General features: G+C 38.0%; 1 protein-coding gene across 10 annotated transcripts in view; it reads right to left on the reverse strand.

Moving 5' to 3' along the window:
- Positions 1-17,428, reverse strand: part of PIAS2 (protein inhibitor of activated STAT 2) — a 109,158-nt gene that overhangs the window by 86,112 nt on the left and 5,618 nt on the right. The window contains exons 1-2 of one of the 10 annotated variants that reach the window (XM_063653638.1): positions 11,734-11,808; positions 9,029-9,137 (exon numbers count right to left, since the gene is read on the reverse strand). The exons of 6 other annotated variants lie outside the window; for them this stretch is intronic. The gene's annotated coding sequence lies outside the window, so the exon portion shown is untranslated. Of the gene's footprint in view, positions 1-6,058; positions 6,133-9,028; positions 9,138-11,733; positions 11,809-17,428 lie in introns of those variants that run through there. 3 more of the 10 variants (XM_054460908.2, XM_063653640.1, XM_063653637.1) reach the window with 3 other exon arrangements.

Consider the following 17,428-nt stretch of genomic DNA (forward strand, 5'->3'; position numbering starts at 1 on the left):
AAGGCTCCCAAGTCAGCCCACTTCAGTTAAAACTGCTATGTGCTCTACAGAGGAATTTCCCAACAGAGAAATGTGTTGGCATAATTAATTGTGTAAAAAGATGCATAATCTAAATTGTAAACAAAAACTAACATAAATTAAGACCAGAGTTTTAAGTCAACCTTGTTCCTTTATCAAATGAAAATAAAGACAAAATTATTAAAAATTTTAAAGCTGGGATATTATATAATTGAAACACTACATACAAAGATAAAGGCAAGCTGAAGGTGCTACCTCATTAGGTAGAAAATACCTCATTAGGCTGGGTGCAGTGGCTCATATCTGTAATCCCAGCACTTTGGGAGGCCAAGGTGGGTGGATCACTTGAGGTCAGGAGTTTGAGACCAGCCTGACCAACACGGTGAAACCCAGTCTCTACTAAAAATACAAAAAAATTAGCCAGGCATGGTGGCAGATGCCTGTAATCCCAGCTACTCAGGAGGATGAGGCAGGAGAATCGCTTGAAACCGGGAGGCAGAGGGTGCAGTGAGTCGAGACCATACCATTGCACTCCAGCCTAGACAATGAGAGGGAAACTCCATCTCGGGGAAAAAAAAAAAAAAAAAAAATACCTCATCAAACAGATATATGATAGTTAATGTAATCACCAGTGAATAAAAATATTTTCCTGAGATTGCTCTTCAATTCTAAAACATGAGCTAGAAACTGCAAAAACAGCCTAGAATTTGGGGAAGTGCTAATAAGGTTAGAAATCATGGTAAAGGTCAATATGAACTCTGTAGATTCCCCATCTGCTATGATGTATATAATACAGGAGAAGACGAGAAGCTGCTGAGGGCAACTAACAAATTGCATTATTAATACTGCCTACTCCAGCTATAATATTAAAATAATCTACCTCAGGACGGACACGGTGGCTCACACCTGTAATCCCAGCAGTTTGGGAGGCCGAAGCAGGCGGATCATCTGAGGTCAGGAGTTGAAGAACAGCCTGACCAACAAGGCAAAACCCTGTCTCTACTAAAAATACAAAAATTAGCCGGGTGTGGTGGCTCGCACCTATAATCCCAGCTACTAGGGAGGCTGAGGCAGGAGAAATGCTTGAACCCGGGAAGTGGAGGTTGCGGTGAGCGGAGATCACACTACTGCACTCCAGCCTGGGTGACAGAGCGAGACTCCATCTCAAAAAAGAATAATAATAATCTACATCTTCATTTATAAGTAGGAATAAAGAAAAACTACCAGATTAACATAATCCTTCAAAAAAGAGTGACCAAGCTAATGCCATACATAAGAGGAACTATGTGGCAAGCCAGAAAGATACTGCTTACTCTTATCAAAGGTCATTGGAGGCTCCAGTTCCTGGTCCTGTATTCCTGGTGAAATCATGTAATCCCTATAATTAAATCCACTTTTATTTGAGAGACTAATGGGTTTCTCCCTTACAAGATAATGATTACAATAACTCCTAGGCTAAAGAAATCACATTGAAAAGCAACTATTAAAACAAACAATAAAAAAAAATGCTACATTCCAAATTCAGGGAAAACATCTCCCTATATGCTTCTATTATTATACAACAAAGATTTAAAATAAAGTAGTCAATTAAGGAAGCAAAAAAGTAATAATAAAATAAACCAAAAGGGCTGGGGAAGCGTTACAGGGTAAAAAGCAAAAAGCAAAAAAAAAAAAAAAAATTAATTAGAAAGCAAAATGCAGCGAAGTCAGACCCACATAAGGGAAAGTAAACAAATGTATGGTCTTATAAATGAGAAGAAAAAAAAAAAAAAGACCAAAAAACTAAACAAATTTCTTTAAACAAAGAAAACAGTGCATGCGACTATACATTCTAATAACTTAAATACAGATAAAAGTGGTTTCCTTGAAAAATATAAATTACTCCATCTGATTCAAGAAGAGGTATATTGTCTTGCCCTCCCTCCACATCCAAAAACATCTACCCAAACAAGACAGCTTCCTGAGTAAATTCGACCAAGCTTTGAAGGAAAGGATGGAATTCTGTTCCTTAAACTGTTCAAGAGAATAAAAGCCAGGGAGTCAAATACATACGTGTTAGAAGACAAATATAGAAAGATGCTGAACACAAAACACAAAATTCAAAAAACATGCAAATTATTGGTTTTCAATCTTCAGCAGGGAGAAGTCCACCCTATCCAACCAAACTTTCAGGCAAAAGCCTATTAAATGGTGGGCCTAGTATAGCATACATTCTTTCTCATTTCTCAACATGGACCGTAAGAAGTCTTTGTGTAACACAATTTATAAACCAATATTAACACATTAACATTTCCTGTGAGTGTAGATATAAAAGTCCTCAATGCACCCAATACAGTTTAATCTACCAATATAAGAATGGTTTAACATAAATTAAGTAAATTACTTGGTTAAGATTATTTCTATCCTTACAGCCACAAGATTGAGTATTTATGTATAAAATTATACAATATATGGAGTTTCCTTTCAAATAATTTGGGGGAAGTAGGTGGGGACATATATGATAAAAGACTGGAGTTGATTAACTTCTAAAGCTGTGTACTGGGGACACGAAGAATTTTCTATCATTGTAAATTTAAGAGTGTTTCGATAACTCAAAAGTTTGCTTGAACAGGGGAAACTGGGTGTGGGGCATATGGGGACTCTACTATCTTCCCAAGTTTTCTTTAAATCTAAAGGTACTCTAGATTTCATTAAACAAAAACTGTTAGTCTGTTTGAAGGTGAGGTAAAAAAGCGATTATGGCATAAATACCATTTGCCATAAAAGGAAGCCAGACTCCTTGGGGAAATAAATGGCTGATTGCAGGTCTAGGGCAGGAAATGCACAAGATGAGCCTGTAACATTTTATGGCACCAGCAAACAGAGAAGCTATCAAAGATCACAGGGGCCTTGTCAGAAGGGCAAAGAAAACATCCAGAATGGGCTCCTAGTAGCCTAAGATGAGAAAATTTGAGCATCAAAAAGAATAATAACTGCATTGGATTCAAACCGATTAAATATAGTAATGTTTCATTTTATTCATAATAATACTTTTAAAATCACTGATCTCCTTTTAAGGATGTTAAGGGAAAAATTCATCATTATTCTGACAACTGATAGAGAAAATGCAAAAAGATTTATGGTTTGAGTAGAAAAGCCACATGATTAATGGCTAAATGCTAGAAGGGCATTTGATAAAATTCTATTCATTCCTCATGAAATCTCTCAATAAACAAGAATAGAAGGAAATTCTGCTAACGTGATAACTGATATCTGTCAGAAAGCAATAGCTAATATACTAAAAATGAAACACTAAATCACAAGCTTATTTCTAAAATGTATACTATGTTCTGTCATTTGACAGTACTCCAAAAATTCTAGATAATACAACGCAATATAATTTTGGGGTTTTTTTTGAGACAAGATCTCGCTTTATTGCCCAAGCTGGAGTGTAGCAACACGATCTTGGCTCTCTGCAGCCTCAACCTCCCAGGTTCAAGTGATCCTCCCACCAAGGCCTCCAGAAGCTGGGAGGCCAGCCCAGCTAATTTTTACTTTTCGTAGAGACAGAGTCCCCCTGTGTTGTGCAGGCTGGTCTTAAACTTCTGGGTCCAAGTGATCCTTCCACCTTGACCTCCCAAAGTGCTGGAATTACAGGTGTGAGCTACTACACCAAGGCAATATAATTTTTTTTTTTTGAGAGAGAGAATCTCACTCTGTCACCCAGGCTGGAGTGCAGTGGCACCATCTTGGCTCACTGCAACCTCTGCCTCTGGGATTCTTGTGCCTCAGCCTCCCAAATAGTTGGGATTACCGGCACACACCACCACACCCGGCTAAATTTTGTATTTTTAGTAGAGACAGGGTTGCCATGTTGGCCAGGTTGGTCTTGAACTCCGGCCTCAAGTGATCCACCCACCTAGGTTTCCCAAAGTGCTGGGATTACAGGCATGAGCCACCATGCCCGGCAAGGCAATACAAATTTTTTAAAAGTAACATTTACTATTTACAAATGACAAGACTCTCTATATTAGAAATATAAGACAATCCACTGAAAAATTTAAACCAATAATATTAAGGCAAAACATTGAATTCTCCGTATATCAAATACATTTTCAAATGACTGAAAAAGAGTATTAAAAAAACAGAAGTAACACAAAAACATAAAATGCAAAAGAATAAATTTTAAAATTTTGCAAGAGGTACCTTAAAAAACTACAGAATAAAAGAAACTTTGAGGCCGGGTGCTGTGGCTCACACCTGTAATCTCAACACTTTAGGAGGCTGAGGCAGGTGGATCACTGGAGGTCAGAAGTTCGAGACCAGCCTGGACGACACAGTAAAACCCCGTCTCTACTAAAAATACAAATACTAGCCGGGCGTGGTGGGAGGGTCCTGTAATCCCAGCTACTTGGGAGGCTGAGGCAGGAAAATCGCTTGAATGTGGGAGGCGGAGGTTGCAGTTAGCCGAGACTGCACCACTGCTCTCCAGCCTGGGTGACAGAGTGAGCCTCCATCTCAAAAAAAAAAGCTTTGAATAAATTAAAGAGACTGTATCATGCATTTTACTAGATAAAAATACTCAACACCGAAAAGGTATCAATTGTTTCCAAGTTATAAATATAAAAAAATTCCAACGACTGGTTAATGAGTTGGAGAGCTTAACAGACGAAAACATAAAATATGGCAGGTCATGATGAATAAAATGAACAAAAACAAAGGAGGAAGGGACACAAAAAGTGAAGAAGTAGAGGATTTGCCATTTTAAAGGGGAAAGGCCTCACTGAAATAGTAACTGAATAAGTAACTGAAGCAGGAGGAAAGCACCCTATGGGTATCTGAGGAAAAGCATTCCAAGGCATTCCATAGCAAATGTAAAAGTCCTGAAGACAAAGGCAGGCCTAACACACTCAATGAAAGTGAAATGCAAAAAGCTCACCACTGTCGAACCAGAGTAATCTAGAGGAATGAGTATTTGTTGTTATTTGAGACAGGGTCTTGGCTCAGCTGCCCAGAGTGCAGTGGTGCAAACACTGCTCACTGCAGCCTCAACTTCCTGAGCTCAAGTGATCTTCCTGCCTCAGCCTCCAGCGTAACTGGGACTACAAGCACACACCACCATGCCTGCTAATTTTTTTAATTTTAGTAAAGATGAAATTTCATTATGTTTTGCAGGCTGGTCTCAAACTCCCAGGCTCAAGTGATGCTCCTGCCTTGGCCTCTAGAAGTGCATAAGCCACCATGCTGGGCCCAGAATGAGTATTAAGATCACAGAATGATGTTCGTTTTTCACAGAAAACAAATGTGGGGAGGGAGGTAGTCAACTAAACAAACCTTTACTATATGAAATAACAGTATCAAATTTGTGAGGTTAAGAAAACACAGATCTCATCCTGACAGCATCAGGAAAAATATAAAAATAAATAAGAAAGAATGAAAACGCTGAGCAATGAAGGCATATAAATTGGTAGCAAGGTGCAAGGGTGCACTTTGGGAGGCCAAGTGGGCAGATCACTTGAAGCCAGAAGTTTGAGATCAGTCTGGTCAATATGGTCCAACATCGTCTCTACTAAAAATACAAAAATTGGCTGGGCATGGTGGCTCACGCCTGAAATCCCAGCACTTTGGAGGGCCGAGGCGGGCGAATCATTTGAGGTCAGGAGTTCATGACCAGCCTGGCCGACATGGTAAAACACAGTCTCTACAAAAAATGAAAAATTAGCTGGGTGTGGTGTGGGAGCCTGTAATCCCAGCTACTCAGGAGGCTGAGATAGGAGAATCGCTTAAACCTAGGAGGCAGAGGTTGCAGTAAGCCGAGATCACGCCACTGCACTCCAGCCTGGGTGACAGAGTGAGACTCCGTCTTAAAAAAAAAAAAAAAAAAAGATAATATAGGCAAGGCACAGTGGCTCCAACCTTGTAATCCCAGCTATTTGGGAGGTTGAGGCAGGAGGATCACTTGGGCCAGGAGTTCAAGACCAGCCTGGGAAACAAAGTGAGACCCAGGTTCTACCAAAAAAAAAAAAATTGTTTTTAATTACCACGGCTTGGTGGTGCTCACCTGTAGTCTTGATTACTTAGGAGGCTGAGGCAGGAGGACACTCTGGGCCCAGAAGTTTGAGGCTGCAGTGAGCTATAATCATGCCAATATTCCCAGCCTGGGTGATAGAGTAAGACCTCATCTGAAAAAAATACAAAATAGAGGCTGGACACAGTGGCTCACACCTGTAATCTCAGCATTTTGGGAGGCCGAGGCGGGTGAATCATGAGCTCAGGAGTTTGAGACCAGCCTGGCCAAGATGGTGAAACCCCATCTCTACTAAAAATACAAAAATTAGCTGGGCTCGGTGGCAGGCGCCTGTAATCCCATCTGCTCAGGAGGCTGAGGCAGAAGAATCACTTGAACCCTAGAGGCGGAGGTTACGGTGAGCCAACGTCGTGCCATTGTACTCCAGCCTGGGTGATAAGAACAAAACTCTGTCTCAAATAATATTAAAAAATAAAAATAAAGAAGAACTAACAACAGTTCAATATAATTTCTTCCAGAAAACAGAAGATGAGAGAACATTTCCAAATTCATTTTATGAAACTAATATTACCATGATACCAAAACAAAACAAAGACAATACAAAAAATTAAACTACAGGCCAGGTGCGGTGGCTCACACCTGTAATCTCAGCACTTTGGGAGGCCAAGGCAGGCGGATCACCTGCGGTCAGGAGTTCGAGGCCAGCCTGACCAACATGGAGAACCCCATCTCTACGAAAAATACAAAATTAGCCATGGCACATGCCTGTACTCCCAGCTACTCAGGAGGCTGAGGCAGGAGAATCGCCTGAACCTGGGAGGCGGAGGTTGTGGTGAGCCAAGATCATGCCATCGCACTCCAGCCTAGGCAACAAGAGCGAAACTGTCTCCAAAAAAAAAATTAAACTACAAACCAATATTCGTCATGAATATAGACGTTAAAATCCTTAACAAAATATTAGCCAATAAAATTCAGCAACATATAAAAAGAATTAAACACCATGGTCATTATGCACCATGACCAAGTGGAGTTTATTCCAGTATGCAAGGCTGGTTCATTATATGCCACTGCTGCTCAGCATTTTCACTGTGTCTTATCTGTGTATTTGTTTTGAGATCTATAGAATACATCACATTAACAGTTACAAAAAACCAAATCATATTATCAGATCAATCAATGCGAAAAACGCATTTCACAAATTCAACACCTGTTCATGATTTAAAAACCCTCAAAAACAAGAATAGAGGAGAGCTTCCTCAATTTGATAAACAGGTCTACCAAAAAAATAAAATTAAGCCAATATTATACTCAGGGGTGAAAGATTGCTTTCCCTCTAATATTGGGACTGAGGCAAAGATGCCCACTATCACCCCTCATTCAACACAATACTAAAAGTTCTAGCTAGCAGAATAAGACAAGAAATGGAAATAAAAGGAGTAAGAGTTGAAAGGAAAAAATAAAACTATATTTGTAGATGGAATGATTGCTTAAATAGAAAATCTCAACAAATCTACAAAACAACTCCTAGAACTTGTGAGTTCAGCAAGGTCCCAGGATATAAAATCAACACACAAAAACCAATCACATCTTTATACACTAAAAATGAACATGTGAAAACAAGTTAAAAACATCACCATTTATAACACTCCAAAGAAAATTAAAATACATATGTAAAAATGTAACAAACACGTACAGGACTTATATGCTGAAAACTACAAAACACTGAAAAAAAAAAAAAAATCTATCTAAAGGCCGGGCACGATGGCTCACGCCTGTAATCTCAGCACTTTGGGAGGCTGAGGTGGGCGGATCACCTGAGGCCGGGAGTTCGAAACCAGTCTGACCAAAATGGAGAAACCCCATCTCTACTAAAGATACAAAAAAAATTAGCCGTGCATGGTGGCACATGCCTGTAATCCCAGCTACTCGCGAGGCTGAGGTAGGAGAATCGCTTGAACCCGGAGGGAGAGGTTGCAGTGAGCTGAGATCATGCCATTGCACTCCAGCCTGGGCAACAAAAGCAAAACTCTGTCTCAAATAAAAAAAAAAAAAGAAAAGAAAATCTAAATAAATAAATTCTTCATGGATTGGAAAACTCAACACAGTAAAGATGTCAACTTTCCCCAAACCGATATATGGGTTTAACATAATTCGTATCCGAATTCCAGCAAGATTTTTGTAGATATAGATGAGATTATTCTAAAATGTATATGAAAAGGCAAAATTAATATTAATAGAACAGCCAAAACAATTTTTAAAAAGAACAGAGGAAGAGGAATCGATCTATCCCATTTTACAACTTAGCTAGGACTGACAGACTGCATGGTATTAGTGAACGGGTAGACACATAGATCAAGCAAACAGAATACAGAACCCACAAATAGACATATACATACATACCCAAATAATTTTTGACTAAGGTGTAAAATTAACTCAGTGGAAGAAAGACAGTCTTTCAATATATGGTGCTGGATCAACTGGACACCCATAGACAGAAAAATGAACTTCCACTTAAGTCTCATACCTTATACAAAAATAACTCAAAATGGATCACAGAGTCAAATGTAAAAATAAAACTATAAAACTTTTTTTTAATAAGCAGGAAAATATTCAGGATCTAAGAGTAGGCAGAGTTCTTAGATTTGACACTAAAAGCAAGATCCATAAAAGGAAATATGACACACTGGACTTCACACAAACTAAAACTTGTGCTACGCAAAAGACTCCTTTAAAAGGATAAAAAGACAATCAACAGACTCAAAGAAAATATTATTTGCAAACACATATCTGACAAAGGACTACTATCAAGGATATACTTAGAACTCTCAAAACTCAACAGGAAAAGAAAAAGAATTCAATTAGAAAAAAGACAAAAGACACAAAGAGACATGTCATGGATTGGGATATACAGATGGCAAATAAGCACATAAAAATATGTTCAGCATCATTAGCCACTGGGGAAATGCAAATAAAAACCTCACTGAGATATCACTAGATACCTACCAGAATGGCTAAAATGAAAAACACTGATAACACCAAATGCTGGCGAGGATGCAGAGAAACTGGATCACTCCATACATTGCTGGTAGGGATGTAAAATGGTACAGCCACTCTGGAAAACAGTTTAGCAAGTTCTTTAAAAACTATACATACAATGACCACACAACCCAGCAACTGCACTCCTGGGCATTTATCTCTGAGAAAGATGTGTGCGTAAGTTTACCAAAAAAACCTATGCACAAATCTTCATAGCATTTTTATTCATAACTACCAAAAAACTGTAAACAACCCAGATGTCCCTCAACAGGTGAATGGTTAAACAAACTATAGTGAATTCATATCGTGGAAAACTATTCAGCAATAAAAAGGGATGAGCTGTTTATACACAACAACTTGGATGAATTTCCAGGATTATGCTGAACGAAAAAAGCCAGACCCAAAACGTTACACACTGTGTGACTCTATTTATGTAATATTTTTGAAAAGACAAATATCATAGAAATGAAAAAGATGAGTAGGCCCCAGAGAGTGAGGGAACTGGATGAGACAGGAATAAGTGTGACTATAAAGTAACAATACTTTGGAGAGAGGGATCCTTGTGGTGATAAAATGGCCTATATCTTGATTGTGCTAATGTCAATATCCTGGTTGTGATACTGTACTACGGTCTTTAAAATGTTAACTCTGAAAAAAACTAGAGAAAGAGTATACGGAATGTCTCTGTATTATTTCCTAGAAATGCAAGTGAATTGACAATTATCTTCATTAAAAGTTTAATTAAAACTACAAGGAGTAAGACTATCAGACTAGATTTTTAATTTTCTTAAAATTCAATGGCATTATATTCGAAAGAGATAAAACTGAAATAAAAGGACACAAAAATGTAAGGGCAAGGAGAAATTTTTTAAATTAGGCAAAACTGACAAAAAGAAAAATAACCTAGAAAGCTGGGTGCGGTGGCTCACGCCTGTAATCCCAGCACTTTGAGAGGCCCAAGTGGGCAGATCACCTGAGATCAGGAGTTCAAGACCAGCCTGGCCAACATGGTGAAACACCATCTCTACTAAAAATACAAAAATTAGCTGGGCATGGTGGCAGGCACCTGTAGTCCCAGCTACTCAGCAGGCTGAAACAGGAGAATCACTTGAACCCACGAGGCGGAGGTTGCAGTGAGCCGAGATCGCGCCACTGCACTCCAGTCTGGGTGACAGAGCGACTCCGTCCATCTAAAAAAAAAAAAAAAAACAGAGATGGGGGTCTCACTATGGTACCAGGCTGGTCTCAAACTCTTGGGCTCAAGTGATCCTCCCACCTCAGCCTCCCAAGATGCTAAGATTACAGGATTACGGTTCTTTCATGTGCTAGTAATAATGTTAAAATATGGTTTAAAAATCGATAGAACTACAAAGAAAAATGAAAAATGAAACAAAATTCTAGTAAAAGATTAACTCTGCTCTCTTAATAAAAAATAAAGATATGAAATTTGAACATAATTAACAAGCCTATATAATGAACGTATATAAAGCTGCACCAAAAACCAGGCAATACATAGTCTCTTCATGTACAAATAAAAATTATTAAAATGGACCACATTTTTAATAGTCTAAACATATTTCAAAGAATGGGCATTATACACACCAATTGGCATCACACACAAACAGGCTGTCTAACCAAAATGCAATTACAAATCAACAGCCAAATCAACTAGAGGAACTCTCATATGTATGGAAATTAAATTTTTAAACAGCTCATAAGTTAAAGAATTCACAACAGAAAATAGAAAAATACAAGTAAAAATAACGGAAATATTACACATCAAAACATATAACAAGGAGGCAATACGCAGACATTTTATGATCTTAAATAACTATGTTAAAATGCTGAAAATTAATGACAGGCACCCAACTTAAGAAATCAGAAAAAAAGAACAGAACTCCAAAGGAAATATAAGAAAAGAAAAGAAGAGCAAAAATTCATGAAACAGGGGAAGGATACACTAAAGAGCATAAACAATATCAAAAACTTGATTCTCTGAAAAATCTTTAAAAATTGGCAAACTTTTAGCCAAAAATTATCAAGAAAAAAAGAAGGCATTTTAAAAAAAGACAAGGGGATATTAACTACAAGTAACTGAAAATAAGAGATTAACAACTAAATGCTACAAATTCAAGAATGTGGATGAAATGAACAACTTTCTATAAAAGTATGAACTACTAAAACAGGTTTGAAACTTGAAAATATGAACAGTCCTACAACCAAAGCAATTGAAGCATTCCTCAAAGAAAACAACAGTAATAATTTTATAAGCAAGTTCTACTAAATATTTAAGAAACAGATCTTTCTAATGTTACATAAACTCTTCCAGAAGAGAAAAGGTATATTTTTTAACTATAGGCTAATTTTACTCATTATGAGAGACAAAAATCCTAAATTAAATATCTCCAAACTGAGTCCAATGAAAAAAAGGAACAGATCAGGGTTGAATTTATACTTGCAACACAAAGTTTGTTTAAATATTGGGAAAAAGTTAATATAACTCAGCATGTTAACAGATTACAAAAGAGAAATATATAATTTTCTCAAAAGATGCAGAAAAAGCTTCTGATAAAATTCATTCATGATTTTTTTAATTAGCAAACTAAGAAAGGGAACATCCTTAACCTGGAAAGATTATCTATAATAAACCTACAGCAAGCATCATACTTAACTGTGAAACTTTGAAAGCATTCCCTTTAAAATCAGGAACAAGATCAGGATGCCCCCATCACAGCTTCTATTCAACATTGTACTGGAGATCCTAGCCAGCACATTAAGACAAGAAAAAGAAAGAAAAAAAAAGGCATAAGAATTGGAAAGGAGGAAACAAAGAGGTCATTATTCACAGATAGGACTGTCTGCATAGAAAAATCCAAAAGAAATCTAAAGATAATTTATCACAATTAGGAGTATGGCAAGGTTGTTATACAAAGTCAAACTGTACGTCTATGCACCAGCAAAGTATAATTATAAAAAGTTAATACTTATGATTTGCTATAAAAATAATTTGTTAGAAATAAATCTAACAAAATATTTGCAATACTTTAACTGAAAATAACAAAACTTTATTGAAAGACGTTGTAAAAAACCTTAAAGAAATGGAGATTACAATGACTGTGGTTAAGAAAACTTAGCAGCAAAATGTAATTCTCTCCAAAATAATTTACAGATTCAGTGCATTTCCCATCAAAATACCAACAAGATGTATGTGTGTGTGGGGGGGGGCGGTGTATAACATGAAAATAGGATTCTAAAATTACATGGAGAAGCAAACAATCAAGAAGTTCCTTGAACAACTACAAGCCAGGAGGACTTGTGCTACTTCTGTGTCCCTCAATGACTGACTAGACTGTTTCATACCAACCCTCCCTGTGAGAACTTAACTGAATATAATATTAAAAAACAAAAATCTGTGTGAATGCAGGAGGCACTACAAAGGCAGTAAGGACCTGAGATACCAAGACTCTGAAAAGAAGGAGAGCCTGCAAAGCTGAGTCTGTTGATGCCTTCCCCGGAAATATCTGCCAATGGAAAAGGGCAATGGAGAGGTTAAAAGTCCAGCAGAACTCTGAATAGACTCAGGGGAAACAAGAGAAGGTATTTGTAAAACATAACCAGCAAGAGATGGTTTCCAAGATGTATAATGAACTCCTACGAATCAGTATGGAAAAGACAGATGTACCAATATAAAAATGAGTAGACTTGGCAAGCTACTTTACAAAAGAAACCCAAATGGCCAATAAGCACATTCAAAGCAGCTTGACATCATTACTTATTAGGGAGATACAAATTAAAACCACTACACAATTCACCAGAGTGTCTAAAATTAAAAGGATAGACAAGGATATGGAGCAACTGGAACTCTACTATATCACTAGCAAAAGGGAATGAACCAACTACAACTACAGACAACAATAAGGATGAATCTGGCAAATGAAACAGAAAAAAAGGCAGAAACAACAGAATACATATACAGAAACAGAATACAGTTGACCTTTGAATAACAATAACATATAGCTGAATATTGAATAACAATAACATATCCAATAACAATAACCTGTGTTAGTCAAAGGTCAACTGTATCCTGTCAACTGGTTTGAACTGTGCAGGTCCACTTACACGCATATTTTTTTTTTCAACCAAATGCAGATCAAAAATACGGTATTTGCAGGATGTGAAACCCACATATACAGAGGGCCAACTTTTCCTATACATGGGTTCTGCAGGGCCAACTTCAGGACTTGAGTACACATGATTTTCCTATTGGGAGGGCGGATCCTAGAACCAATCCCCCAGGTATACCAAGGGGCAACTGTATATATACTATACAGGTTCCATTTATATAAAGTTCAAAAACAGGCAATACTAATCTGTTAAAAGTTAGGATAGTAGGTCGCTTTTGGAAGAATGAGGTTAGCCACTGGGGAGGGGAATATTTAGAGTGCTGGTAATGTTTTCTTTCTTGACCTGCATGATTATTATTTTGAGAAAATTCATCCAGCTATAATTTCATGATCTGTGTACTTCCTATGTGTATGCTATATATCAAAAGAAGTTTGGTTTTTTATTATAAAAAATATTATCTTACACAGAGATGGGATCTCACCATGTTGCCCAGGCTGGTCTTGAACTCCTGGCTCAAGTGATGCTCCCACCATGGCCTCCCAAAGTGATGGGATTACAGCCTTGAGCCACCTAACCAGGCAAGAAGTTTGTTTATGCTAGCAGCATCATCATCTTGTTTTAGTTACTGTAACTTTTTAACAATTTCTATAAAAACAGACTAATGAGTCCAGAACTAAAGCACAGATGAGTGATGGCATCCAAACCAGTGAAGAAAAAAATTTGCATGAAAGGTGATGGAACAATTTATTATTCTTTGAGGAAAAACTATGCATCTTGGTCACCACTTCACACTGTATACAAAATCAACTCCAGGTGGATTAAAACCTTAAATGAGAAAAGGTAAAAAAAACAAAAACAAAAAACAAACTACATCTTATACTTTTACAATAATGGAAAATATCTTCGAGAACTCTGTTGAAAAATTTCTTCAACAAGATTCAAAAGCACTATCCATAAAGAAAAGGCTGATAAATGCAATCACATAAAAATTAAGAACTTCTACTCATCAAAAAACGCATAAGGCTGGATGCAGTTGCTCATGCTTATAATCCCAGCACTTGGGGAGACCAAGGTGGGCAGATCACCTGAGGTCAGGAGTTCGAGACCAGCTTGACCAACATGGTGAAACCCCGTCTCTATTAAAAATACAAAAATTAGCCGGGCATGGTGGCAGGTACCTGTAATCCCAGCTACTCAGAAGTCTGAGACAGGAGAATCTCTTGAACCTTGGGGGCAGAGGATGCAGTAAACTGAGATCATGCCGCTGCACTCCAGCCAGGGCTACAGAGTAAGACTCCATCTCAATAAATAATAATAAAAATGATTTAAAAGTGAGCCCAATTGAAAGGAGAAATTTGCACCACATGCATCCAACTGTAAAACTATTAAAAATCATTAAGAAATAATTTTTTAAAAAAACTAGCACAAACATGGGCAAAAGACATGAATAGGAACCTGAGAAAAGGGAAGAATGGCTAATCAGTATAGTAAAAGATGCTCAAACTCATTAGCAAAAGAAAATGAAAACTAAAAGGTGGTATTTTATACTCACGGGTAAAAACCTTTTTTTTGAGACAGGGTCTCACTCTGTTGCCCAAGCTGGCATGCAATGGCATGATCACAGCTCACTGAAGCCTTGACTTCCTAGCTTCAGGTGATCCTCTCACCTCAGCCTGCCAAGTAGCTGGGACAACAGGTATGGGCCACTATGACCAGCTAATTTTGTTTTGTTTTGGTAGAGTTGGGGTTTCACCATTTTACCCAGGCTGGTCTCAAACTCCTGGTCTCAAGCCATCCACTCACCATGGCCTCCCAAAGTGCTAGGATTACAGGCGTGAGCTACTGTGCCCAACCGATAAAACCTTTTGAAGTGTGACAAAAGTAGATGTTAGCAAGAAAGCTGAGTAATGAAAACTTCTGCATTGCTGGAGAGAACGAAGACTGACACCACCTTCTTTGGAAGATAATCTGACATTATCCAATATTGGTGAATATGCACATATTCTTCTTAAATACCAGCAATTCTATTCCTAGAATCTCTACAGTGAAACATACAAATATTCACACTAAGTGAGATCAACAAAGATTACAATATCAGTGCAGGTCAGGGTTTTTCTGCAAGACAAGTTTGGTGAAACTTTACAATTTTTCTTTTCTTCATTTTCAAACATTTGGATTTAAGAAATATGGATGGCTGGGCACAGTGGCTCACACCTGTAATCCCAGCACTTTGGGAGGCCAAGGCGGGTGGATCACCTGAAGTCAGGAGTTCAAGACCAGCCTGGCCAACATGGTGAAAACTAACAATACCAAAAAATTAGCTGGGCATGGTGGTGCATGCCTGTAATCCCAGCCACTCGGGAGGCTGAGGCAGTAAAATTGCTTGAACCCAGGAGGAGGAGGTTGCGGTGAGTCAAGATCGCGCCACTGCACTCCAGCCTGGGCAAGAAGAGCAAAACTCCGTCTCCAAAAAAAAATAATAAATAAATAAATTTTACATATGTATATATGTTAAAAGTATAAAGACAGAGCAGGAATGATGAATCCAAAATTCAGCACAGTGGCTACTGTCATTGGTGAAGGCGGACATGGTTGCAGTGGATGTGATCAGGAAAGGGCATCCTGCTAAAGTTACACTAATGAATTAGTAAACTGGTTGCTAATTACATGTATGTTTGTTTACATATGCCTTACCTGTTATAATCTTTTGTACTTATCAAATAACTTAAATATTTAAAAGACAAAAATTAGTATGGAATACCTAAATACGAACCCACTGTTAGAGTCAACAATTCAAAGAAGTGTCTCAAGAACTCTAGAGAAATTGGCATCAGAGAAATTCAAGGTATTTCCCCATAAATCAAGGACAGGTTGCTATTTAAAAAGAAAGAAAAATGAAAAAGATGATAGAAGAGCTCTTATAAATTAAACTACTGAAATAAATTTTATAGAAAAGTTCAAAGACAAAATCAAAGAAACCTTTCAGAATGTAAACAAATCCCGTAGATTGTAGACTACAATTGTAGATTACAATCTGCTACAAGAGAATAACCATCAGATCTGCAACGGACCTCTCATTAGCACACCAAGTATTTTAAATTCCCACAGCAAAGTTTTCAAAGTTCTGAGGAATTTATAATTCCACATGTAAACTTTCAATCAGGAACAAAGACAAGCCATTTTCAATATTCAAGAACTTAGAAAGTTTATCATCAGCATATCCTTCCAGAAACAACTACTGAAGACTGTATTCCTGCAAAATAAAAAAGGTATCTACAAGAGAAAAACATAGGATCCAAATAACAATAGATCTAACCCAGGAGAACAATGTGAAGTAATCCCAGGATGACAGCTGGGTAACAGGTCTACAAAGCTTCCCAAATTAGAAAAGGCAGGCCAAGACTCCGGAAAGTCTACCAAGACAAGCTGAATGGTTACAAGATGAGAACCCATTATAATATTAAATTTTAAAAATAACTTCAGTGAGCTTTCCTCATTCAAGCAGGACTTTGTTATATTTCTTTCTTTTTTTTTTTTGAGACGAAGCCTCGCTTTGTCACCCGGGCTAGAGTGCAATGGCACGATCTTAGCTCACTGCAACCTCCGCCCCCCGGGTTCAAGCAATTCTCCTGCCTCAGCCTCCCGAGTAGCTGGGATTACAGGTGCCCACCACCACGTCCGGCTAATTTTTGCATTTTTAGTAGAGACGGGGTTTCACCATGTTGGCCAGGCTGGTCTCGAACTCCTGACCTGAGGCGATTCACCCAGCTGGGCCTCCCAAAGTGCTGGGATTACAGATGTGAGCCACTGTGCCCGGCTGACTTTGTTATATTTCTTTTTTAAGGATCACAGGTTTAACAGAAGTAAAGTTCCTCTATGGCTCCACAGTACTTGGTTCTATAGTAACTAATACTCATGTCAACATACATATTTAAAAGAGTGGCTATTAGTACTCAATTTCTAGATTTTCCTGTAGAAGCACAGAAAACTTTAGAAGAGTTATAAAACATTATATAAATGTTATAAATCTTGCCAATGTAATAGTACTAACCAAAAACAAAGGCTGGGGCCGGGCTCAGCGGCTCATGCCTGTAATCCCATCACTTTGGGAGGCCAAGGAGGTGTGGATCACCTGAGGTCAGGAGTTTGAGACCAGCCTGACCAACATGGTGAAACCCTGTCTCTACTAAAAACACAAAAATTAGCCAGGCATGGTTGCAGGTGCCTGTAATCCCAGCTAAT

Source organism: Pongo pygmaeus, chromosome 17 (genome assembly GCF_028885625.2).
Source record: "Pongo pygmaeus isolate AG05252 chromosome 17, NHGRI_mPonPyg2-v2.0_pri, whole genome shotgun sequence".
Classification (NCBI taxonomy): Eukaryota; Metazoa; Chordata; class Mammalia; order Primates; family Hominidae; genus Pongo; species Pongo pygmaeus.